The sequence below is a fragment of the Salvelinus namaycush genome, chromosome 3 (genome assembly GCF_016432855.1).
Source record: "Salvelinus namaycush isolate Seneca chromosome 3, SaNama_1.0, whole genome shotgun sequence".
In the NCBI taxonomy this organism is placed as follows: domain Eukaryota; kingdom Metazoa; phylum Chordata; class Actinopteri; order Salmoniformes; family Salmonidae; genus Salvelinus; species Salvelinus namaycush.
Window position 1 is genome coordinate 22,098,498 of NC_052309.1, and position 23,688 is coordinate 22,122,185.

General features: G+C 43.4%; 1 protein-coding gene across 14 annotated transcripts in view; it reads left to right on the plus strand.

Moving 5' to 3' along the window:
• Positions 1 to 23,688, plus strand: part of LOC120045073 (RNA-binding protein Musashi homolog 2) — a 406,518-nt gene that overhangs the window by 170,954 nt on the left and 211,876 nt on the right. The gene's annotated exons all lie outside the window — the stretch shown is intronic.

Genomic DNA, 23,688 nt, shown 5'->3' on the forward strand with positions numbered 1-23,688 from the left:
CCTCTCCTTAATGCAACTGCTGTGTCAGATTTCAAAAAAACTTTACGGAAAAAGCAAACCATGCAATAATCTGAGACGGCGCTCAGAACAATAGCCAAATTAGCCGCCATGTTGGAGTCAACAGAAACCAGAAAATACATGATAAATGTTTCCTTACCTTTGATGAACTTCATCAGAATGCAGTCCTAGGAATCCCAGGTCCACAATAAATGCTTGATTTGTTCGATAATGTCCGTTATTTATGTCCAATTAGCTACTTTGGTTAGCGAGTTTGGTAAACAATTCCAAAGTCACAATGCGCGTCCACTATAACGTGACGAAATGTCCAAAAGTTCCGTAACAGTCAGTAGAAACATGTCAAACGATGTACTGAATCAATCTTTAGAATGTTGTTAACATACATCTTGAATAACGTTCCAACCGGAGAATTACATTGACTTCAGTTGAGCGATGGAACGGAGCTGCCTCTCACATGAACGCGCGTGTTCATTGCGTGGTCACCTCATGGCAGTGGTGAATCATTCCTGTCTCCTTCGGCCCCCCTTCACATTAGAGTCATCAGACAAAGTTCTATTGACTGTTGACATCTAGTGGAAGCCGTAGGAAGTGAAAACTCATCCATATCTCGCTGTAATTTCAATGGGAGCTTGGTTGAAAATCTAACAGCCTCAGAAAAAATCCAAAACAGGAAGTGGAACTTCTCAGGTTTTTGCCTGTCATATGAGTTCTGTTATACTCACAGACATAATTCAAACAGTTTTAGAAACTTCAGAGTGTTTTCTATCCAATACTACTAATAATATGCATATATTAGCAACTATGACTGAGGAGCAGGCCGTTTACTCTGGGCACCTCTGTGCACCTTTCATCCAAGCTACTCAATACTGCCCTTGCAGCCATAAGAAGTTAATATTAGAGATCGCGCACCAGCTGTTAACAAGGAGTCACACATAACCCCTCTTGAGTTTACCCGATGCTGCCGTTCTGTCCTGCCGTTGTATAGAAAAAACAGCTAGATTTATATTTTCGATGTCCTTGTTCATCCACGACTTGCAGAAACATAGGATATTACAGTTTTTCAGATCACGTTTATAGGATAGTCTCAAACGGAGCTCATCGAGTTTATTCTCCAATGATTGCACATTCGCTAATAGAATGGAGGGTAGAGGTAGATTACACAAGGCTTGTCTGAGCTAAGGATTTTCACTCCTCTCTGGTTGTAGAACGTGGCTGGTGGAATAGCAGATCAAAGCCTCTTTCACAGCCTCCCACCGCATCATTTACACATCTGTGAAATGTACAATCAGGACTCAAAAATCCGTCTCTCGCATTCATTAAACCTGGTGAAATAAAACATTTATTTTTATGAAAATAAACATACTGTAAATGAATGAATACATGAATATGATCAAAAACAAAGGTTAGGTGGAGGATACAAGTGTCCAGTTCCTTTTTAACCAGGAGTATTCACTACTGCTTATTAATTCTGTTTATTCTTTTAGCGTTGGTCATTGCTCCCCTCTCTTCAAACAGGGAAGCTTTCAATCCATTAGGAGACCCACAGGGATGCATTATTCAAAAGTGAATTGTCATTGCTGTGAGCGGCATGTTTACTATAGCCTGCCTATTTACCATAGTAACTCATGAAATATGGAACTGGTGGAGGGGGCATTCATGTGTTGATGTAAGCAGGAGAAGTGCCGTTGGATGTGATGTATGTATGAGAGGTTTCCTGTGCTGGCTGCTGACTGCTGGCTGCCAGTGAGGAGGGAGAGGGTTTAGTCAAGGAGATTCCCTCCTCACAACTGCCAAGGTTTTACTCTCATATTCTCACTTCACACACAGTGAGCTCCAAAAGTATTGGGACAGTGCCATTTTTGTTTGTTTTGTCTCTGTACTCCAGCACTGTGGAATTGAAATTATACAATGACTATGAGGTTAAAGTGCAGACTGTCAGCTTTAATTTGAGGGTATTTTTAACCATATCAGGTGAACTGTTTAGTAATCACAGCACTTTTTGTACATTGTCCCCCCATTTTAGGGAACCAAAATAATTGGGACAAATTCAGTTATGTGTATTAAAGTTGTAAAAAGTGAAGTATTCGGTCCCATATTCATAGCACACAATGACTACACCAAGCTAGTGACTTTACACAATTGTTGGATGCATTTGCTGTTTGTTTTGGTTGTGTTTCAGATTATTTTGTGCCCAATAGAAATTAATGGTACATTTTGTGTAATTTGGTGTCACTTTTATTGTAAATAAGAATAGAATATGTTTCTAAATACTTCTACATCAATGTGGATGATACCGTGATTAAGGATAATCCTGAATGATGAGTGAAAAAGTAACAAATGTACAAATATCATACCCCAAAGACATGCTAACCTCTCACTATTACGATAACAGGGGAGGTTATCATTTTTGGGGGGGTATGATATTTGTGCGTCTAACTTTCTCACTCATCATACTTCACGTTTCATTCAGGTTTATCCGTAATCATGGTAGCATCCACATTCATATAGTCATTGTGTGCTATGAATATGGGACCAAATACTTAACTTTTTACTACTGTAATACACATAAACTCAGCAAAAAATGAAATGTCCTCTCACTGTCAACTGCGTTTATTTTCAGCAAACTTAACATGTGTAAATATTTGTATGAACATAATATTCAACAACTGAGACATAAACTGAACAAGTTCCACAGACATGTGACTAACAGAAATGGAATAATGTGTCCCTCACCCTCCGATCCAACAGGTCCCAGACGTGCTCAATGGGATTGAGATCCGGGCTCTTCGCTGGCCATGGCAGAACACTGACATTCCTGTCTTGCAGGAAATCACACACAGAATGAGCAGTATGGCTGGTGGCATTGTCATGTCAGGATGAGCCTGCAGGAAGCGTACCACATGAGGGTGGAGGATGTCTTCCCTGTAACACACAGCGTTCAGATTGACTGCAATGACAACAAGCTCAGTCCGATGATGCTGTGACACACCGCCCCAGACCATGACGGACCCTCAACCTCCAAATCGATCCCGCTCCAGAGTACAGGCCTTGGTCTAACGCTCATTCCTTCGACGATAAACGCGAGTCCGACCATCACCCCTGGTGAGACAAAATCGCGACTCGTCAGTGAAGAGCACTTTTTGCCAGTCCTGTCTGGTCCATTGACAGTGGGTTTGTGCCCATAGGCGACGTTGTTGCTGGTGATGTCTGGTGAAGACATGCCTTACATTAGGCCTACAAGCCCTCAGTCCAGCTTCTCTCAGCCTATTGCGGACAGTTTGAGCACTGATGGAGGGATTGTGCGTTCCTGTTGTAACTCGGGCAGTTGTTGTTGCCATCCTGTACCTGTCCCGCAGGTGTGATGTTCAGATGTACCTATCTTGTGCAGGTGTTGTTACACGTGGTCTGCCACTGCGAGGACGATCAGCTGTTTGTCCTGTCTCCCTGTAGCGCTGTCTTAGGCGTCTCACAGTACGGACATTGCAATTTATTGCCCTGGCCACATCTGCAGTCCTCATGCCTCCTTGCAGCATGCCTAAGGCACATTCACGCAGATGTGCAGTGACCCTGGGCATCTTTCTTTTGGTGTTTTTCAGAGTGAGTAGAAAGGCCTCTTTAGTGTCCTAAGTTTTCATAACTGTGACCTTAATTGCCTACCGTCTGTAAGCTGTTAGTGTCTTAACGACCGTTCCACAGGTGCATGTTCATTGTTTATGGTTCATAGGACAAGCATGGAAACAGTGTTTAAACCCTTTACAATGAAGATCTGTGTTTTATTTTGATTTTTACGAATTATCTTTGAAAGATAGGGTCCTGAAAAAGGGACTTTTCTTTTTTTGCTGAGTTTATAAGTACATTTGTCCCAATACTTTTGGTCCCCTAAATGGGGGGACTATGTACAAAAAGTGCTGTAATTTGTAAACGGTTCACCCAATATGGATAAGAATATCCTCAAATGAACGCTGCACTTTAACCTCATTGCCATTGTATCATTTCAAATCCAAAGTGCTGGAGTACAGAGCCAAAGCAACAACACAAAAATTACAATGACGGCCTACCCCCGGTTGTGATACAGCCTGGAATCGAACCAGGGTCTGTAGTGACGCCTCTAGCATTGAGATGCAGTGCCTTAGACCGCTGCACCAGGTCTAAAGCCTTCTAGTATCTGTAAAAACCCTCCTAGCCCAGCTCTGAGTTAGGGAAGACTGGGGTCCGAGCTCCATAAGCTGTGCCTCCCAGTAAGGAGAGTTTAGATGTCACCTTGAGATCACCCAGTAATTAAAACACAGGCTCTAAAACGGAGAGCGTATTGACCGAGCCACTCTACTGAAGTGGATGGCTAATGGTGTCTGTTTGAGTGGGTGTGAAATAGGGCTGTTTTTACCCGCATGAAGTGGCCCTCCCCAAAGATGAGTGATTGCGTTCTCCGTGAACTCCTGGGCTCACCGGTTGATTTAATTGAGTTGAATTAAACTTAAGCCAGGTAGGAATGGAGACAGAGGGGAAATCCATGCTGTTGATCTATAAAACCCATTAGGCCTTCGATCTGGATCATACATCTTATTTTCCTGAGAAAAATCTAGTCACACGTCATACCTACCTATACCACAGGCCATTATACCTTAGCCTATAGGCAGGGAGGAATCATAGGAGACATTATTATTTGACTGACCTGAGATCAGCTACTAATGGAACTGCACATGCTGATATAGAGTATAGTAAGCTGCAATAACTCGTTTTGCATGTTCATTTGCATATAATGGGTAAATAGACAGTTTTAAGATAAATATTTAATCAATATATTACTAAAATATGACTTAAATTGTAATATCACTACTTTAGCTAGAACAGTATCTGTAGTCTCTTCTGGCCAATGGAGTGAGCCCTAGCTTTGAGATGAATGCACAGCCTGGTGTTTCTATGTGATACAAATGTCTCTGCAAATCATCCAAGTGTGTTAAATTGAAATAAAAAAACATGTTGTAATTCAATGATCAACAGATGATTGGGGGCATGCCTTCCTGCCTGCCAACTGATACGGGGCTGAGCTGCCAAATCAGCCTTAAAAACAGGCTTCTGCAGAAGGGCTTATCTCCTGTTGTTGCTCTTTCTCAGCGTAATGTCGCCCTCACCATATGTACACACAGCGGCAGAGCAGCTAGCTGGCCTCACACATCACTGTCTGCAGAATGCAGCCGCACAACCTCCCCGCCTGCCTCACAATGACATCTCCATGACTGCGGTGGTATTTGAAGTTATCAGCCCTTGTTGTTGTGATTCCCACAGATGATATGTTGATTCTAGAAATGCTATGATTAGCCGATATTGTTCAAGCTTCCCTTGAGAAAAGCTGCTTAAAGGCACCAGATAAAAAGGGATTGCAGGGAAAATTTTATTTTTATCTGCTACATTTGAATTCTGCCTTGTATTGTGACAGGACGGGATGATATGGGGAGGGAGTGAGGTTAAATTGATCCCATCCTGGGTTATTGATTTGGTTGACAGGCCAGTGTAGGGCTACATACTGTAACATGTACAGAATGGTCTGCTACGGTATGGATGGAGAGCAGATATTGTGGGCTAGAGCTCCAGTTTCTCTTCTCTAACAGAATGGTACACAGCCCTGTGTTGACTCACAGCTATTAAACACACACGTAGGCACGTTTCCCAGGGAGTTAAGTCAAAGTCCCATGCTTTTTCCAGCTAAATTATTCTACATAAAAAGCGGAGCTGGCCACTGGAAAAGCCATACTGACATGTTTGTCATAGGATCTGACTGGGAGCTGTGCTAACTTTGGACTAAGCTCTGTACACACGTTTCCTCCTACTCAGAGTAGCACTGAGGCCTATGGAGACCCGGAGAGATCATGTCAACCATTATAACATCTTACCTACAAGCTTTCTCCATTGGTGATCATATAAAATGATCAAAGGTGTTCACTAAGGGTTTTTCCGACGGTTCAGAAGCTGATTGAACTCTGGACCGTATTCAGTTTTGTCGGCTCTCTGTGGACAGGAAAGGGTGATTAAGGCTTCGGATTCGTCACCGGGAAACTTTTGAACAGTGGAATAGCTCTGTTTGTCTCTGTTTTAAACGCAGGAAGGAATGAAAGTGGGCTAGACGTGAGGATGTGCTCTCTCTCTTGAGTCCTGACTGCCTCAGAGAGCTTTTCTTTAGGAGACGCACCTTTTAAAAAGGGAGAATTCCGTTCACGTTAACTGGCAATAGAGTGAACTATTACCAGAGACGCTGAAAGGTACAGAAAGGCTTTAGTCTGAGTAAATGTGCTTGAAATACAGAGTAAATATTGAACCATTTGGACAGTGTGTGCCTCTCTGTGTGTGTTGGTAAGTATGTAAGATATGTCTAACTCTGTGTGTTTATGAGTTAGCTTAAGAATATATTTGCTTGTGCAGGCAGGTGTGTTACTTCCTGTGTATGTGTGTGTTTGTGAGTGTCTTTGTGCTCCTTGAGCGGATTGAGGCAGGCTGTGTGAGGTGTTATTATTATTATTATCTGCCTCTGTGGAGGGGTGACAGCTAATCACCGACCCTGACGAATACTAGGAGAGAGATGGGGTGGGGGCGTCTGGGGGACTTGGGATCTGGAATCTCCTCATTCCAAACCCCTGGATTAGTGCTCTGGCCGTCTGAGGCTGAGGCAGACAGTTCTGTGGCCTAACACCTGACCCAGTCCATCCTGGCCAGCCCATCCCGGCCCAGCGCAGCATGGCTAAAAACAGACAGATCAAGAGAGATATATAGACTGCGATAGGGAACCAGTGACAGCACTTTGTGACATTTGCTGATGAGCTGAATACATTTCCATGTTTATCCACTCTCTCAGTGGCGCCTTTGATCTCCCTCTGTCTGAGCTGCTCATACATTCCCAGCCTCACTGAGAATATCTGCAGATTTGTGTTAACACATAGTCGTGTGTTCTGAGGGGAGAGAGTGTGGGGAAAAGGAGGGAAAAAACAACGCCTTTCAAGAGGTGCCTTGTCAGGTGGAAGGAGATCAGCAATTATTACCTCACCATCTCATTAATCTCTGTAGACGACAACAATGCTAAATGCATTTGTAGATCATTTGCGGTGTGTGGTGGGATAACGCGTCTGTGATTCAGTGTGACAGGGCTTGTTGTGTTGCCTGTTGACACAGTGGAGATCACAGGGCCGGGGGGAGCGGGGCTGTCGTGAGCAGGGTTGCTGGTTTCGTGAGATGGTTGCAGGCAGGCTGGAGAGAGACAGGGACAGACAGAGACAGGGTCTGTATTTTCAGGAACAACGTGATGCTACTATCTTACCTTTATCTGTTATCGCATGCAGCTGTTTATCATGTTCTAGGATTAGCAACAACGAGACCAACAAAGAATAGAATCTGTGTGCAGAATATGGATTTAGTGGATCGGTTATTCTTTTTGCAAAGGATAGCTGCAAAATTGAGGGAAATTTCCCCCAAAAAACTATCTTGGTATTTCTTTCATTAGTCCACTGTTGATACAGTCCCAAAATGTTTTGCATGTCAAGTTATCAAGATATTGGATCTTTTAGGAAGCAAAGTGTCTCCCGCCGACATCATCATGACACTTTGCATGTTAAAAGTCCAAGACTAACGAAAACAATTCTGAAATATAATTTTTGAGTGGAATTTCCCTTTCAGTACTGCTATACACATGATTTATACAATTTGACCAATAATGTATGTATTTGTCACCGGCTCATTGGGGTCCCTATGTGTTTTAAGTAGTGGGATTTAAAACTCCCTTTAGAGCAAATATGTACACAACAACATAACCCACCACCAGGCAGGCAGTGAGCCCTTTGGCCTGTGGCTCCTGGCCCCTCTGGTACCGTCTACTATGGTAATGTGTCTAGTTTTCAGACTGATTGGCAGGTCTCCCGGTGTGTGTGTGATGGGTGTCGTGCTGAGCCTGCCCCATAGAGAGGCCCTCCCCTGCCTGCAGTCACGCACCTCCCACTGAGTCCCCAAACTTGTGCTCCCTCTGATTGAATCACCCAGGGCCCAGGCAGGCAGACACCACAGCCCCTGACTGCAGGATAGGAGTTAGGAGTCCTAACAAGACAGAGCATGATTGGGACAACCCCACTGAGTCACACAGTCACTGACTACCAACCACCTACAGTTAGTTCAGTCTGTGACAGACAGACAGACAGACAGACAGACAGACAGACAGACAGACAGACAGACAGACAGACAGACAGACAGACAGACAGACAGACAGACAGACAGACAGACAGACAGACAGACAGACAGACGACAGACAGACATAAGAATTGGGCCTTTGGAAAATGTTTTACTTTTATTTCTCAAAATTAGTATTTGTCATTCTAACAAGGCCAAGCAGAGTGGGAAAAATATATTATAATACCTTTATATACCATCAAAGGACATTCATGTAATTTATCCTTGAGCTGTCATTGTTATTTCACATTTTTGCATCAGTATTGGAATTGGCTTATGACTGAATAACAGAATATTACATTCAACAATGGGCCTATTCAAAATCTCTCTCTGCATGCATGGAATCTTTGTGTTCATCTAATATTGCGTTCGCTGTTCAAAAGAGTGGAATACAAAAACACATTTAAACCCCTAGCCTTGGGTGGTTTGGTGAACATTTCTCCTTCCTCAACCCCCTTTCTGTGGCTTCATAATGTGAACGTGTAAATCGGGGCTAAAAGGACATTCTGCAGAGCTGTAACATATCCGCTCAGTTGTCATCAGCCAGCATCATAATTCTCATGTTGTCATGGTAGTTTAGGGCGAGGGAGGAGAGGATAGGGGGAGGATGGTTAGAGAATGCAGGTCACTTTCCAAACAGAGACCTTGTTGTGGGAGGCGGCATCCTTGTGAAGGCCTGATAAGGCTCTGTGTGTTGGCTTCAACCTGATGATGAATCACCTGCTTATCTGGCTCAGCCCAGAGAGGATGGTACAGGATCCAGGCCGCCCGCCCAGCCGCCCGTCAGAGACAGGAAGAGGAGCATGGCTCACCCTCAGCTCACAGTACAGCGCAGGGCTGGGGCGTTATCAACCATTAGCCCCACTGACATCATATCCTGTCATTCATACATCTTTATATACATTTATAGAGAGCTAAGTGCCATACATCTATATTAATATTTAATCTATAAATCAAACACCCTATACAGTACATCTTTACAGCTCAGGTATGACTGCTGGCTCAGACAGGGATATTATCATGTATTTACTATGAGCTTCACTTAAACAATTAATATACACTGAGTGTACAAAGCATTGTGAACACCTGTTCTTTCCATGACACAGACTGACCAGGTGAATCCAGGTGAAAGCTATGATCCCTTATTGTAAAATCCACTTCAATCAGTGTAGATGAAGGGGAGGATACAGGTTAAAGAAGGATTTTTAAGCCTTGAGACAATTGAGACATGGATTGCTTTGATTATTTGTTACTTTTATTTCTTATTTTTTACTTACTTTTTTACTTAGCAGGTATTTTTCTTAAAACTGCATTGTTGGTTAAGGGCATGTAAGTAAGGTCTACACCTGTTGTATTCGGCACATGTGACAAATAAAATTTGATTTGGTTTGATTTGTATGTGTGTCATTCAGAGGGTGAATAGGCAAGACAAAATATTTAAGTGCCTTTGAACGGGGTATGGTAGTAGGTGCCAGGCACCCACCGGTTTGAGTGTGTCAAGAACTGCAACGCTGCTGGGTTTTTCAACAGTTTCCCATGTGTATCAAGAATGGTCCACCACTCAAAGGACATCCAGTCAATTTAACACAACTGTGGGAAGCATTGGAGTGGGCATGTGGAAAGCATTCGACACCTTATAGAGTCCGTGCTCGACGGATTGAGGCTGTTCTGAGGGCAAAAGCAGGGTGCAACTCAATATTAGGAAGGTGTTCCTAATGTTGAAATGGTCTGGTGTGAAAGGGGAGGGACTAACACTAACACTAACACTGAGAGGACTGATATACAGCAGTACTTCCTATTGTTTCACTTAGCACCAGGAGCCGTCCATCTTACATGTAGCCTGCAGTACAACTATTGAGGATCTGACCTCAGGTGAATACTCTGTGTCCTGTTAATCATCCCCTTCCTCTGATCCTGTTAATCATCCCCTTCCTCTGTTCATGTTAATCATCCCCTTCCTCTGATCCTGTTAATCATCCCCTTCCTCTGTTCATGTTAATCATCCCCTTCCTCTGATCCTGTTAATCATCCCCTTCCTCTGTTCATGTTAATCATCCCCTTCCTCTGATCCTGTTAATCATCCCCTTCCTCTGTTCATGTGAATCATCCCCTTCCTCTGTTCATGTTAATCATCCCCATCTTCTGTTCATGTTAAACATTCCCTTCCTCTGTGTCCTGTTAATCTTCCCCTTCCTCTTTTCATGTGAATCATCCCCTTCCTCTGCTCATGTGAATCATCCCCTTCCTCTGTTCATGTGAATCATCCCCTTCCTCTGTTCATGTGGATAATCCCCTTCCTCTGTTCATGTTAATCATCCCCTTCCTCTGGTCCTGTTAATCATCCCCTTCCTCTGTTCATGTTAATCATCCCCTTCCTCTGTTCATGTTAATCATCCATTTCCTCTGTTCATGTGAATCATCCCCTTCCTCTGTTCATGTTAATCATCCCCTTCTTCTGTTCATGTTAATCATCCCCTTCCTCTGTTCATGTTAATCATCCCCTTCCTCTGTTCATGGTAATCATCCCTTTCCTCTGGTCCTGTTAATCATCCCCTTCCTCTGTTCATGTTAATCATCCCTTTCCTCTGTTCATGTGAATCATCCCCTTCCTCAGTTCATGTTAATCATCCCCTTCCTCTGTTCATGTTAAACATTCCCTTCCTCTGTGGTCTGTTAATCATCCCCGTCCTCTGTTCATGTTAATCATCCCCTTCCTCTGCTCATGTGAATCATCCCCTTCCTCTGTTCATGTGAATCATCCCCTTCCTCTGTTCATGTGGATAATCCCCTTCTTCTGTTCATGTTAATCATCTCCTTCCTCTGGTCCTGTTAATCATCCCCTTCCTCTGTTCATGTTAATCATCCCCTTCCTCTGTTCATGTGGATAATCCCCTTCTTCTGTTCATGTTAATCATCTCCTTCCTCTGGTCCTGTTAATCATCCCCTTCCTCTGTTCATGTTAATCATCCCTTTCCTCTGTTCATGTGAATCATCCCCTTCTTCTGTTCATGTTAATCATCCCCTTCCGATGTTCATGTGAATCATCCCCTTCCTCTGTTCATGTTAATCATCCCCTTCCTCTGGTCCTGTTAATCATCCCCTTCCTCTGTTCATGTGAATCATCCCCTTCCTCTGTTCATGTTAATCATCCCTTTCCTCTGTTCATGTGAATCATCCCCTTCCCCTGTTCATGTTAATCATCCCCTTCCTCTGTTCATGTTAATTATCCCCATCCTCTGTTCATGTTAAACATTCCCTTCCTCTGTGTCCTGTTAATCATCCCCTTCCTCTGTTCATGTTAATCATCCCCTTCTGTTCATGTTAATCATCCCCTTCCTCTGTTCATGTGAATCATCCCCTTCCTCTGTTCATGTTAATCATCACCTTCTTCTGTTCATGTTAATCATCCCCTTCCTCTGTTCATGTTAGTCATCAACTTCCTCTGTTCATGTTAATCATCCCCTTCCTCTGGTCCTGTTAATCATCCCCTTCCTCTGTTCATGTTACTCATCCCCTTCCTCTGTTCATGGTAATCATCCCTTTCCTCTGTTCATGTGAATAATCCCCTTCCTCTGTTCATGTGAATCATCCCCTTCCTATGTGTCCTGTTAATCATCCCCTTCCTCTGTTCATGTGAATCATCCCCTTCCTCTGTTCATGTTAATCATCCCCCTCTTCTGTTCATGTTAATCACCCCCTTCCTCTGTTCATGTGAATCATCCCCTTCCTCTGTTCATGTTAATCCTCCCCATCTTCTGTTCATGTTAAACATTCCTTTCCTCTGTGTCCTGTTAATCATCCCCTTCCTCTTTTCATGTGAATCATCCCCTTCCTCTGTTCATGTGGATAATCCCCTTCCTCTGTTCATGTGAATCATCCCCTTCCTCTGTTCATGTGAATCATCCCCTTCCTCTGTTCATGTGAATCATCCCCTTCCTCTGTTCATGTGAATCATCCCCTTCCTCTGTTCATGTTAATCATCCCCTTCCTCTGGTCCTGTTAATCATCCCCTTCCTCTGTTCATGTTAATCATCCCCTTCCTCTGCTCATGTGAATCATCCCCTTCCTCTGTTCATGTGAATCATCCCCTTCCTCTGTTCATGTGGATAATCCCCTTCTTCTGTTCATGTTAATCATCTCCTTCCTCTGGTCCTGTTAATCATCCCCTTCCTCTGTTCATGTTAATCATCCCTTTCCTCTGTTCATGTGAATCATCCCCTTCCTCTGTTCATGTTAATCATCCCCTTCTTCTGTTCATGTTAATCATCCCCTTCCTATGTTCATGTGAATCATCCCCTTCCTCTGTTCATGTTAATCATCCCCTTCCTCTGGTCCTGTTAATCATCCCCTTCCTCTGTTCATGTGAATCATCCCCTTCCTCTGTTCATGTTAATCATCCCTTTCCTCTGTTCATGTGAATCATCCCCTTCCCCTGTTCATGTTAATCATCCCCTTCCTCTGTTCATGTTAATTATCCCCATCCTCTGTTCATGTTAAACATTCCCTTCCTCTGTGTCCTGTTAATCATCCCCTTCCTCTGTTCATGTTAATCATCCCCTTCTTCTGTTCATGTTAATCATCCCCTTCCTCTGTTCATGTGAATCATCCCCTTCCTCTGTTCATGTTAATCATCACCTTCTTCTGTTCATGTTAATCATCCCCTTCCTCTGTTCATGTTAGTCATCCACTTCCTCTGTTCATGTTAATCATCCCCTTCCTCTGGTCCTGTTAATCATCCCCTTCCTCTGTTCATGTTACTCATCCCCTTCCTCTGTTCATGGTAATCATCCCTTTCTTCTGTTCATGTGAATAATCCCCTTCCTCTGTTCATGTGAATCATCCCCTTCCTATGTGTCCTGTTAATCATCCCCTTCCTCTGTTCATGTGAATCATCCCCTTCCTCTGTTCATGTTAATCATCCCCCTCTTCTGTTCATGTTAATCACCCCCTTCCTCTGTTCATGTTAATCATCCCCTTCCTCTGTTCATGTTAATCCTCCCCATCTTCTGTTCATGTTAAACATTCCTTTCCTCTGTGTCCTGTTAATCATCCCCTTCCTCTTTTCATGTGAATCATCCCCTTCCTCTGTTCATGTGGATAATCCCCTTCCTCTGTTCATGTGAATCATCCCCTTCCTCTGTTCATGTTAATCATCCCCTTCCTCTGTTCATGTGAATCATCCCCTTCCCCTGTTCATGTTAATCATCCCCTTCCTCTGTTCATGTTAATTATCCCCTTCCTCTGTTCATGTGAATCATCCCCCTCTTCTGTTCATGTTAATCACCCCCTTCCTCTGTTCATGTTAATCATCCCCTTCCTCTGTTCATGTTAATCCTCCCCATCTTCTGTTCATGTTAAACATTCCTTTCCTCTGTGTCCTGTTAATCATCCCCTTCCTCTGTTCATGTGAATCATCCCCTTCCTCTGTTCATGTTAATCATCCCCCTCTTCTGTTCATGTTAATCACCCCCTTCCTCTGTTCATGTTAATCATCCCCTTCCTCTGTTCATGTTAATCCTCCCCATCTTCTGTTCATGTTAAACATTCCTTTCCTCTGTGTCCTGTTAATCATCCCCTTCCTCTTTTCATGTGAATCATCCCCTTCCTCTGTTCATGTGGATAATCCCCTTCCTCTGTTCATGTGAATCATCCCCTTCCTCTGTTCATGTTAATCATCCCCTTCCTCTGTTCATGTGAATCATCCCCTTCCTCTGTTCATGTGAATCATCCCCTTCCTCTGTTCATGTTAATCATCCCCTTCCTCTGGTCCTGTTAATCATCCCCTTCCTCTGTTCATGTTAATCATCCCCTTCCTCTGCTCATGTGAATCATCCCCTTCCTCTGTTCATGTGAATCATCCCCTTCCTCTGTTCATGTGGATAATCCCCTTCTTCTGTTCATGTTAATCATCTCCTTCCTCTGGTCCTGTTAATCATCCCCTTCCTCTGTTCATGTTAATCATCCCTTTCCTCTGTTCATGTGAATCATCCCCTTCCTCTGTTCATGTTAATCATCCCCTTCTTCTGTTCATGTTAATCATCCCCTTCCTATGTTCATGTGAATCATCCCCTTCCTCTGTTCATGTTAATCATCCCCTTCCTCTGGTCCTGTTAATCATCCCCTTCCTCTGTTCATGTGAATCATCCCCTTCCTCTGTTCATGTTAATCATCCCTTTCCTCTGTTCATGTGAATCATCCCCTTCCCCTGTTCATGTCAATCATCCCCTTCCTCTGTTCATGTTAATTATCCCCATCCTCTGTTCATGTTAAACATTCCCCTCCTCTGTGTCCTGTTAATCATCCCCTTCCTCTGTTCATGTTAATCATCCCCTTCTTCTGTTCATGTTAATCATCCCCTTCCTCTGTTCATGTGAATCATCCCCTTCCTCTGTTCATGTTAATCATCACCTTCTTCTGTTCATGTTAATCATCCCCTTCCTCTGTTCATGTTAGTCATCCACTTCCTCTGTTCATGTTAATCATCCCCTTCCTCTGGTCATGTTAATCATCCCCTTCCTCTGTTCATGTTACTCATCCCCTTCCTCTGTTCATGGTAATCATCCCTTTCCTCTGTTCATGTGAATAATCCCCTTCCTCTGTTCATGTGAATCATCCCCTTCCTATGTGTCCTGTTAATCATCCCCTTCCTCTGTTCATGTGAATCATCCCCTTCCTCTGTTCATGTTAATCATCCCCCTCTTCTGTTCATGTTAATCACCCCCTTCCTCTGTTCATGTTAATCATCCCCTTCCTCTGTTCATGTTAATCCTCCCCATCTTCTGTTCATGTTAAACATTCCTTTCCTCTGTGTCCTGTTAATCATCCCCTTCCTCTTTTCATGTGAATCATCCCCTTCCTCTGTTCATGTTAATCATCCCCCTCTTCTGTTCATGTTAATCACCCCCTTCCTCTGTTCATGTTAATCATCCCCTTCCTCTGTTCATGTTAATCCTCCCCATCTTCTGTTCATGTTAAACATTCCTTTCCTCTGTGTCCTGTTAATCATCCCCTTCCTCTTTTCATGTGAATCATCCCCTTCCTCTGTTCATGTGGATAATCCCCTTCCTCTGTTCATGTGAATCATCCCCTTCCTCTGTTCATGTTAATCATCCCTTTCCTCTGTTCATGTGAATCATCCCCTTCCCCTGTTCATGTTAATCATCCCCTTCCTCTGTTCATGTTAATTATCCCCATCCTCTGTTCATGTTAAACATTCCCTTCCTCTGTGTCCTGTTAATCATCCCCTTCCTCTGTTCATGTTAATCATCCCCTTCCTCTGTTCATGTTAATCATCCCCTTCCTCTGTTCATGTGAATCATCCCCTTCCTCTGTTCATGTTAATCATCACCTTCCTCTGTTCATGTTAATCATCCCCTTCCTCTGTTCATGTTAATCATCCCCTTCCTCTGTTCATGTTAATCATCCCCTTCCTCTGGTCCTGTTAATCATCCCCTTCCTCTGTTCATGTTACTCATCCCCTTCCTCTGTTCATGTTAATCATCCCTTTCCTCTGTTCATGTGAATAATCCCCTTCCTCTGTTCATGTGAATCTTCCCCTTCCTATGTGTCCTGTTAATCATCCCCTGTTCATGTGAATCATCCCCTTCCTCTGTTCATGTTAATCATCCCCCTCTTCTGTTCATGTTAATCACCCCCTTCCTCTGTTCATGTTAATCATCCCCTTCCTCTGTTCATGTTAATCATCCCCATCTTCTGTTCATGTTAAACATTCCCTTCCTCTGTGTCCTGTTAATCATCCCCTTCCTCTGTTCATGTGGATAATCCCCTTCCTCTGTTCATGTTAATCATCCCCTTCTTCTGTTCATGTTAATCATCCCTTTCCTCTGTTCATGGTAATCATCCCTTTCCTCTGTTCATGTGAATCATCCCCTTCCTCTGTTCATGTGAATCGTCCCCTTCCTCTGTTCATGTTAATCATCTCCTTCCTCTGGTCCTGTTAATCATCCCCTTCCTCTGTTCATGTTAATCATCCCTTTCCTCTGTTCATGTGAATCATCCCCTTCCTCTGTTCATGTTAATCATCCCCTTCTTCTGTTCATGTTAATCATCCCCTTCCTATGTTCATGTGAATCATCCCCTTCCTCTGTTCATGTTAATCATCCCCTTCCTCTGGTCCTGTTAATCATCCCCTTCCTCTGTTCATGTGAATCATCCCCTTCCTCTGTTCATGTTAATCATCCCTTTCCTCTGTTCATGTGAATCATCCCCTTCCCCTGTTCATGTTAATCATCCCCTTCCTCTGTTCATGTTAATTATCCCCATCCTCTGTTCATGTTAAACATTCCCCTCCTCTGTGTCCTGTTAATCATCCCCTTCCTCTGTTCATGTTAATCATCCCCTTCTTCTGTTCATGTTAATCATCCCCTTCCTCTGTTCATGTGAATCATCCCCTTCCTCTGTTCATGTTAATCATCACCTTCTTCTGTTCATGTTAATCATCCCCTTCCTCTGTTCATGTTAGTCATCCACTTCCTCTGTTCATGTTAATCATCCCCTTCCTCTGGTCATGTTAATCATCCCCTTCCTCTGTTCATGTTACTCATCCCCTTCCTCTGTTCATGGTAATCATCCCTTTCCTCTGTTCATGTGAATAATCCCCTTCCTCTGTTCATGTGAATCATCCCCTTCCTATGTGTCCTGTTAATCATCCCCTTCCTCTGTTCATGTGAATCATCCCCTTCCTCTGTTCATGTTAATCATCCCCCTCTTCTGTTCATGTTAATCACCCCCTTCCTCTGTTCATGTTAATCATCCCCTTCCTCTGTTCATGTTAATCCTCCCCATCTTCTGTTCATGTTAAACATTCCTTTCCTCTGTGTCCTGTTAATCATCCCCTTCCTCTTTTCATGTGAATCATCCCCTTCCTCTGTTCATGTTAATCATCCCCCTCTTCTGTTCATGTTAATCACCCCCTTCCTCTGTTCATGTTAATCATCCCCTTCCTCTGTTCATGTTAATCCTCCCCATCTTCTGTTCATGTTAAACATTCCTTTCCTCTGTGTCCTGTTAATCATCCCCTTCCTCTTTTCATGTGAATCATCCCCTTCCTCTGTTCATGTGGATAATCCCCTTCCTCTGTTCATGTGAATCATCCCCTTCCTCTGTTCATGTTAATCATCCCTTTCCTCTGTTCATGTGAATCATCCCCTTCCCCTGTTCATGTTAATCATCCCCTTCCTCTGTTCATGTTAATTATCCCCATCCTCTGTTCATGTTAAACATTCCCTTCCTCTGTGTCCTGTTAATCATCCCCTTCCTCTGTTCATGTTAATCATCCCCTTCCTCTGTTCATGTTAATCATCCCCTTCCTCTGTTCATGTGAATCATCCCCTTCCTCTGTTCATGTTAATCATCACCTTCCTCTGTTCATGTTAATCATCCCCTTCCTCTGTTCATGTTAATCATCCCCTTCCTCTGTTCATGTTAATCATCCCCTTCCTCTGGTCCTGTTAATCATCCCCTTCCTCTGTTCATGTTACTCATCCCCTTCCTCTGTTCATGTTAATCATCCCTTTCCTCTGTTCATGTGAATAATCCCCTTCCTCTGTTCATGTGAATCTTCCCCTTCCTATGTGTCCTGTTAATCATCCCCTGTTCATGTGAATCATCCCCTTCCTCTGTTCATGTTAATCATCCCCCTCTTCTGTTCATGTTAATCACCCCCTTCCTCTGTTCATGTTAATCATCCCCTTCCTCTGTTCATGTTAATCATCCCCATCTTCTGTTCATGTTAAACATTCCCTTCCTCTGTGTCCTGTTAATCATCCCCTTCCTCTGTTCATGTGGATAATCCCCTTCCTCTGTTCATGTTAATCATCCCCTTCTTCTGTTCATGTTAATCATCCCTTTCCTCTGTTCATGGTAATCATCCCTTTCCTCTGTTCATGTGAATCATCCCCTTCCTCTGTTCATGTTAATCATCCCCTTCCTCTGGTCCTGTTAATCATCCCCTTCCTCTGTTCATGTGAATCGTCCCCTTCCTCTGTTCATGTTAATCATCTCCTTCCTCTGGTCCTGTTAATCATCCCCTTCCTCTGTTCATGTTAATCATCCCTTTCCTCTGTTCATGTGAATCATCCCCTTCCTCTGTTCATGTTAATCATCCCCTTCTTCTGTTCATGTTAATCATCCCCTTCCTATGTTCATGTGAATCATCCCCTTCCTCTGTTCATGTTAATCATCCCCTTCCTCTGGTCCTGTTAATCATCCCCTTCCTCTGTTCATGTGAATCATCCCCTTCCTCTGTTCATGTTAATCATCCCTTTCCTCTGTTCATGTGAATCATCCCCTTCCCCTTTTCATGTTAATCATCCCCTTCCTCTGTTCATGTTAATTATCCCCATCCTCTGTTCATGTTAAACATTCCCTTCCTCTGTGTCCTGTTAATCATCCCCTTCCTCTGTTCATGTTAATCATCCCCTTCTTCTGTTCATGTTAATCATCCCCTTCCTCTGTTCATGTGAATCATCCCCTTCCTCTGTTCATGTTAATCATCACCTTCTTCTGTTCATGTTAATCATCCCCTTCCTCTGTTCATGTTAGTCATCCACTTCCTCTGTTCATGTTAATCATCCCCTTCCTCTGGTCCTGTTAATCATCCCCTTCCTCTGTTCATGTTACTCATCCCCTTCCTCTGTTCATGGTAATCATCCCTTTCCTCTGTTCATGTGAATAATCCCCTTCCTCTGTTCATGTGAATCATCCCCTTCCTATGTGTCCTGTTAATCATCCCCTTCCTCTGTTCATGTGAATCATCCCCTTCCTCTGTTCATGTTAATCATCCCCCTCTTCTGTTCATGTTAATCACCCCCTTCCTCTGTTCATGTTAATCATCCCCTTCCTCTGTTCATGTTAATCCTCCCCATCTTCTGTTCATGTTAAACATTCCTTTCCTCTGTGTCCTGTTAATCATCCCCTTCCTCTTTTCATGTGAATCATCCCCTTCCTCTGTTCATGTGGATAATCCCCTTCCTCTGTTCATGTGAATCATCCCCTTCCTCTGTTCATGTTAATCATCCCTTTCCTCTGTTCATGTGAATCATCCCCTTCCCCTGTTCATGTTAATCATCCCCTTCCTCTGTTCATGTTAATTATCCCCATCCTCTGTTCATGTTAAACATTCCCTTCCTCTGTGTCCTGTTAATCATCCCCTTCCTCTGTTCATGTTAATCATCCCCTTCTTCTGTTCATGTTAATCATCCCCTTCCTCTGTTCATGTGAATCATCCCCTTCCTCTGTTCATGTTAATCATCACCTTCCTCTGTTCATGTTAATCATCCCCTTCCTCTGTTCATGTTAATCATCCCCTTCCTCTGTTCATGTTAATCATCCCCTTCCTCTGGTCCTGTTAATCATCCCCTTCCTCTGTTCATGTTACTCATCCCCTTCCTCTGTTCATGTTAATCATCCCTTTCCTCTGTTCATGTGAATAATCCCCTTCCTCTGTTCATGTGAATCTTCCCCTTCCTATGTGTCCTGTTAATCCTCCCCTTCCCCTGTTCATGTGAATCATCCCCTTCCTCTGTTCATGTTAATCATCCCCATCTTCTGTTCATGTTAAACATTCCCTTCCTCTGTGTCCTGTTAATCATCCCCTTCCTCTTTTCATGTGGATAATCCCCTTCCTCTGTTCATGTTAATCATCCCTTTCCTCTGTTCATGTGAATCATCCCCTTCCTCTGTTCATGTTAATCATCCCCTTCTTCTGTTCATGTTAATCATCCCCTTCCTATGTTCATGTGAATCATCCCCTTCCTCTGTTCATGTTAATCATCCCCTTCCTCTGGTCCTGTTAATCATCCCCTTCCTCTGTTCATGTGAATCATCCCCTTCCTCTGTTCATGTTAATCATCCCTTTCCTCTGTTCATGTGAATCATCCCCTTCCCCTGTTCATGTTAATCATCCCCTTCCTCTGTTCATGTTAATTATCCCCATCCTCTGTTCATGTTAAACATTCCCTTCCTCTGTGTCCTGTTAATCATCCCCTTCCTCTGTTCATGTTAATCATCCCCTTCTTCTGTTCATGTTAATCATCCCCTTCCTCTGTTCATGTGAATCATCCCCTTCCTCTGTTCATGTTAATCATCACCTTCTTCTGTTCATGTTAATCATCCCCTTCCTCTGTTCATGTTAGTCATCCACTTCCTCTGTTCATGTTAATCATCCCCTTCCTCTGGTCCTGTTAATCATCCCCTTCCTCTGTTCATGTTACTCATCCCCTTCCTCTGTTCATGGTAATCATCCCTTTCCTCTGTTCATGTGAATAATCCCCTTCCTCTGTTCATGTGAATCATCCCCTTCCTATGTGTCCTGTTAATCATCCCCTTCCTCTGTTCATGTGAATCATCCCCTTCCTCTGTTCATGTTAATCATCCCCCTCTTCTGTTCATGTTAATCACCCCCTTCCTCTGTTCATGTTAATCATCCCCTTCCTCTGTTCATGTTAATCCTCCCCATCTTCTGTTCATGTTAAACATTCCTTTCCTCTGTGTCCTGTTAATCATCCCCTTCCTCTTTTCATGTGAATCATCCCCTTCCTCTGTTCATGTGGATAATCCCCTTCCTCTGTTCATGTGAATCATCCCCTTCCTCTGTTCATGTTAATCATCCCTTTCCTCTGTTCATGTGAATCATCCCCTTCCCCTGTTCATGTTAATCATCCCCTTCCTCTGTTCATGTTAATTATCCCCATCCTCTGTTCATGTTAAACATTCCCTTCCTCTGTGTCCTGTTAATCATCCCCTTCCTCTGTTCATGTTAATCATCCCCTTCTTCTGTTCATGTTAATCATCCCCTTCCTCTGTTCATGTGAATCATCCCCTTCCTCTGTTCATGTTAATCATCACCTTCCTCTGTTCATGTTAATCATCCCCTTCCTCTGTTCATGTTAATCATCCCCTTCCTCTGTTCATGTTAATCATCCCCTTCCTCTGTTCATGTTAATCATCCCCTTCTTCTGTTCATGTTAATCATCCCCTTCCTCTGTTCATGTGAATCATCCCCTTCCTCTGTTCATGTTAATCATCCCCTTCCTCTGTTCATGTTAATCATCCCTTTCCTCTGTTCATGTTAATCATCCCCTTCCTCTGGTCCTGTTAATCATCCCCTTCTTCTGTTCATGTTAATCATCCCCTTCCTCTGTTCATGTGAATCATCCCCTTCCTCTGTTCATGTGAATCATCCCCTTCCTCTGTTCATGTTAATCATCCCCTTCCTCTGGTCCTGTTAATCATCCCCTTCCTCTGTTCATGTTAATCATCCCCTTCCTCTGTTCATGGTAATCATCCCTTTCCTCTGTTCATGTGAATCATCCCCTTCCTCTGTTCATGTGAATCATCCCCTTCTTCTGTTCATGTTAATCATCCCCTTCTTCTGTTCATGTTAATCATCCCCTTCTTCTGTTCATGTTAATCATCCCCTTCCTCTGTTCATGTGAATCGTCCCCTTCCTCTGTTCATGTTAATCATCCCCTTCCTCTGGTCCTGTTAATCAGCCCCTTCCTCTGTTCATGTTAATCATCCCCTTCCTCTGTTCATGTTAATCATCCCCATCCTCTGTTCATGTTAAACATTCCCTTCCTCTGTGTCCTGTTAATCATCCCTTCCTCTGTTCATGTTAATCATCCCCTTCCTCTGCTCGTGTGAATCATCCCCTTCCTCTGTTCATGTGAATCATCCCCTTCCTCTGTTCATGTGGATAATCCCCTTCCTCTGTTCATGTTAATCATCTCCTTTTTCTGGTCCTGTTAATCATCCCCTTCCTCTGTTCATGTTAATCATCCCTTTCCTCTGTTCATGTGAATCATCCCCTTCTTCTGTTCATGTTAATCATCCCCTTCCTCTGTTCATGTTAATCATCCCTTTCCTCTGTTCATGTTAATCATCCCCTTCCTCTGGTCCTGTTAATCATCCCCTTCCTCTGTTCATGTTAATCATCCCCTTCTTCTGTTCATGTTAATCATCCCCTTCCTCTGTTCATGTGAATCATCCCCTTCCTCTGTTCATGTTAATCATCCCCTTCCTCTGTTCATGTTAATCATCACCTTCCTCTGTTCATGTTAATCATCCCCTTCCTCTGGTCCTGTTAATCATCCCCTTCCTCTGTTCATGTTAATCATCCCCTTCCTCTGTTCATGGTAATCATCCCTTTCTTCTGTTCATGTGAATCATCCCCTTCCTCTGTTCATGTGAATCATCCCCTTCTTCTGTTCATGTTAATCACCCCCTTCATCTGTTCATGTGAATCATCCCCTTCCTCTGTTCATGTGAATCATCACCTTCTTCTGTTCATGTTAATCATCCTCTTCCTCTGTTCATGTTAATCATCCAGGCAGGGTTACAGTGGGGTGTAGAGCTAGGATAGGAATCAACTATCTGTATCAGTGGAGATGTTTTTGACGTCTTTCTCCATCACTGCTGGACCAATGTATCTTATAGTTGGCTGTTCTGAGACTGTGTAGAGTGTGTGTGTGTGTGTGTGTGTTACTGTGTGTGTGTGTGTGTGTGCCTGTGTGTGTGCACGTGTTTGTGTGCACGTGTTTGTGTGTGTCCATGCGTCCGTGCGCGCCTCTACTCTGCTCCGCTCTAATGGCAGCTGGCATGGGGCCAGCATCATAGTAGAGGTAATTAGAATCCAGGGATTTACGGAAGGAGCAACGATCCCCCCCGATCTCACTATTAACAAATCTGTTAACAAACCTTACCGCCACTCTCCCCTACGGATCCCTACCCAGCCACTGAGATGGTTGGAAAGCAGAGTAAAAACAGAGATCTTACCATGCAAAGCAAACAGCAGAAGAACAGAGGGCTAACTAATGCAGATATCTGGTGTGGACTTTGTAATGTTCGAGACTGAGAAAATGGACAGGGGGATTGAAGAGAAGATGCAAAGTGAAAAGACCTGGGGAAAGAGAGCTGGGCCGGTTGCGGCTCAGTTCAAATCAGTACTGTGATTTGCTCCAGGGTGATTCAACAGTGTTTGGGATGCAGCACGTTCTCTGTCTTTAATCCACAGAATTACTATAAGAGAGAAGAGACCAGGAAGTACAAGGCTGTTCACAGACGACTTTGAACCAGGAGTCGGAAGAGAGAATGTGTTCCATTCACTGAGTAACAAGAATTAAGTAATGTACAGTTTCTGTGTAACCTTGAACTGCCCTCTAAATAGAACCAGACAAAGTAGCAGCGTTAAACCTTATTATTACATAAAATATTATGGAAGCCTCTCTCAATTATGTTACACTATTACTCAATTCTGATGGAAATGATTCCTTAGGATAAAGCAGTGCCTATAGAAGCAGCTTTTCAGATTCTACCTACAGCTCATAGAAAGAGAGAATCCTCCTGCATGCAGGGATAGTATTCAGGGTAAAGTGTGAAGAATGCCTAGTGTCTGCTCCTGCATTTGCAATGGCGTTTGAATAGCATACCACAAGGGACATTAGG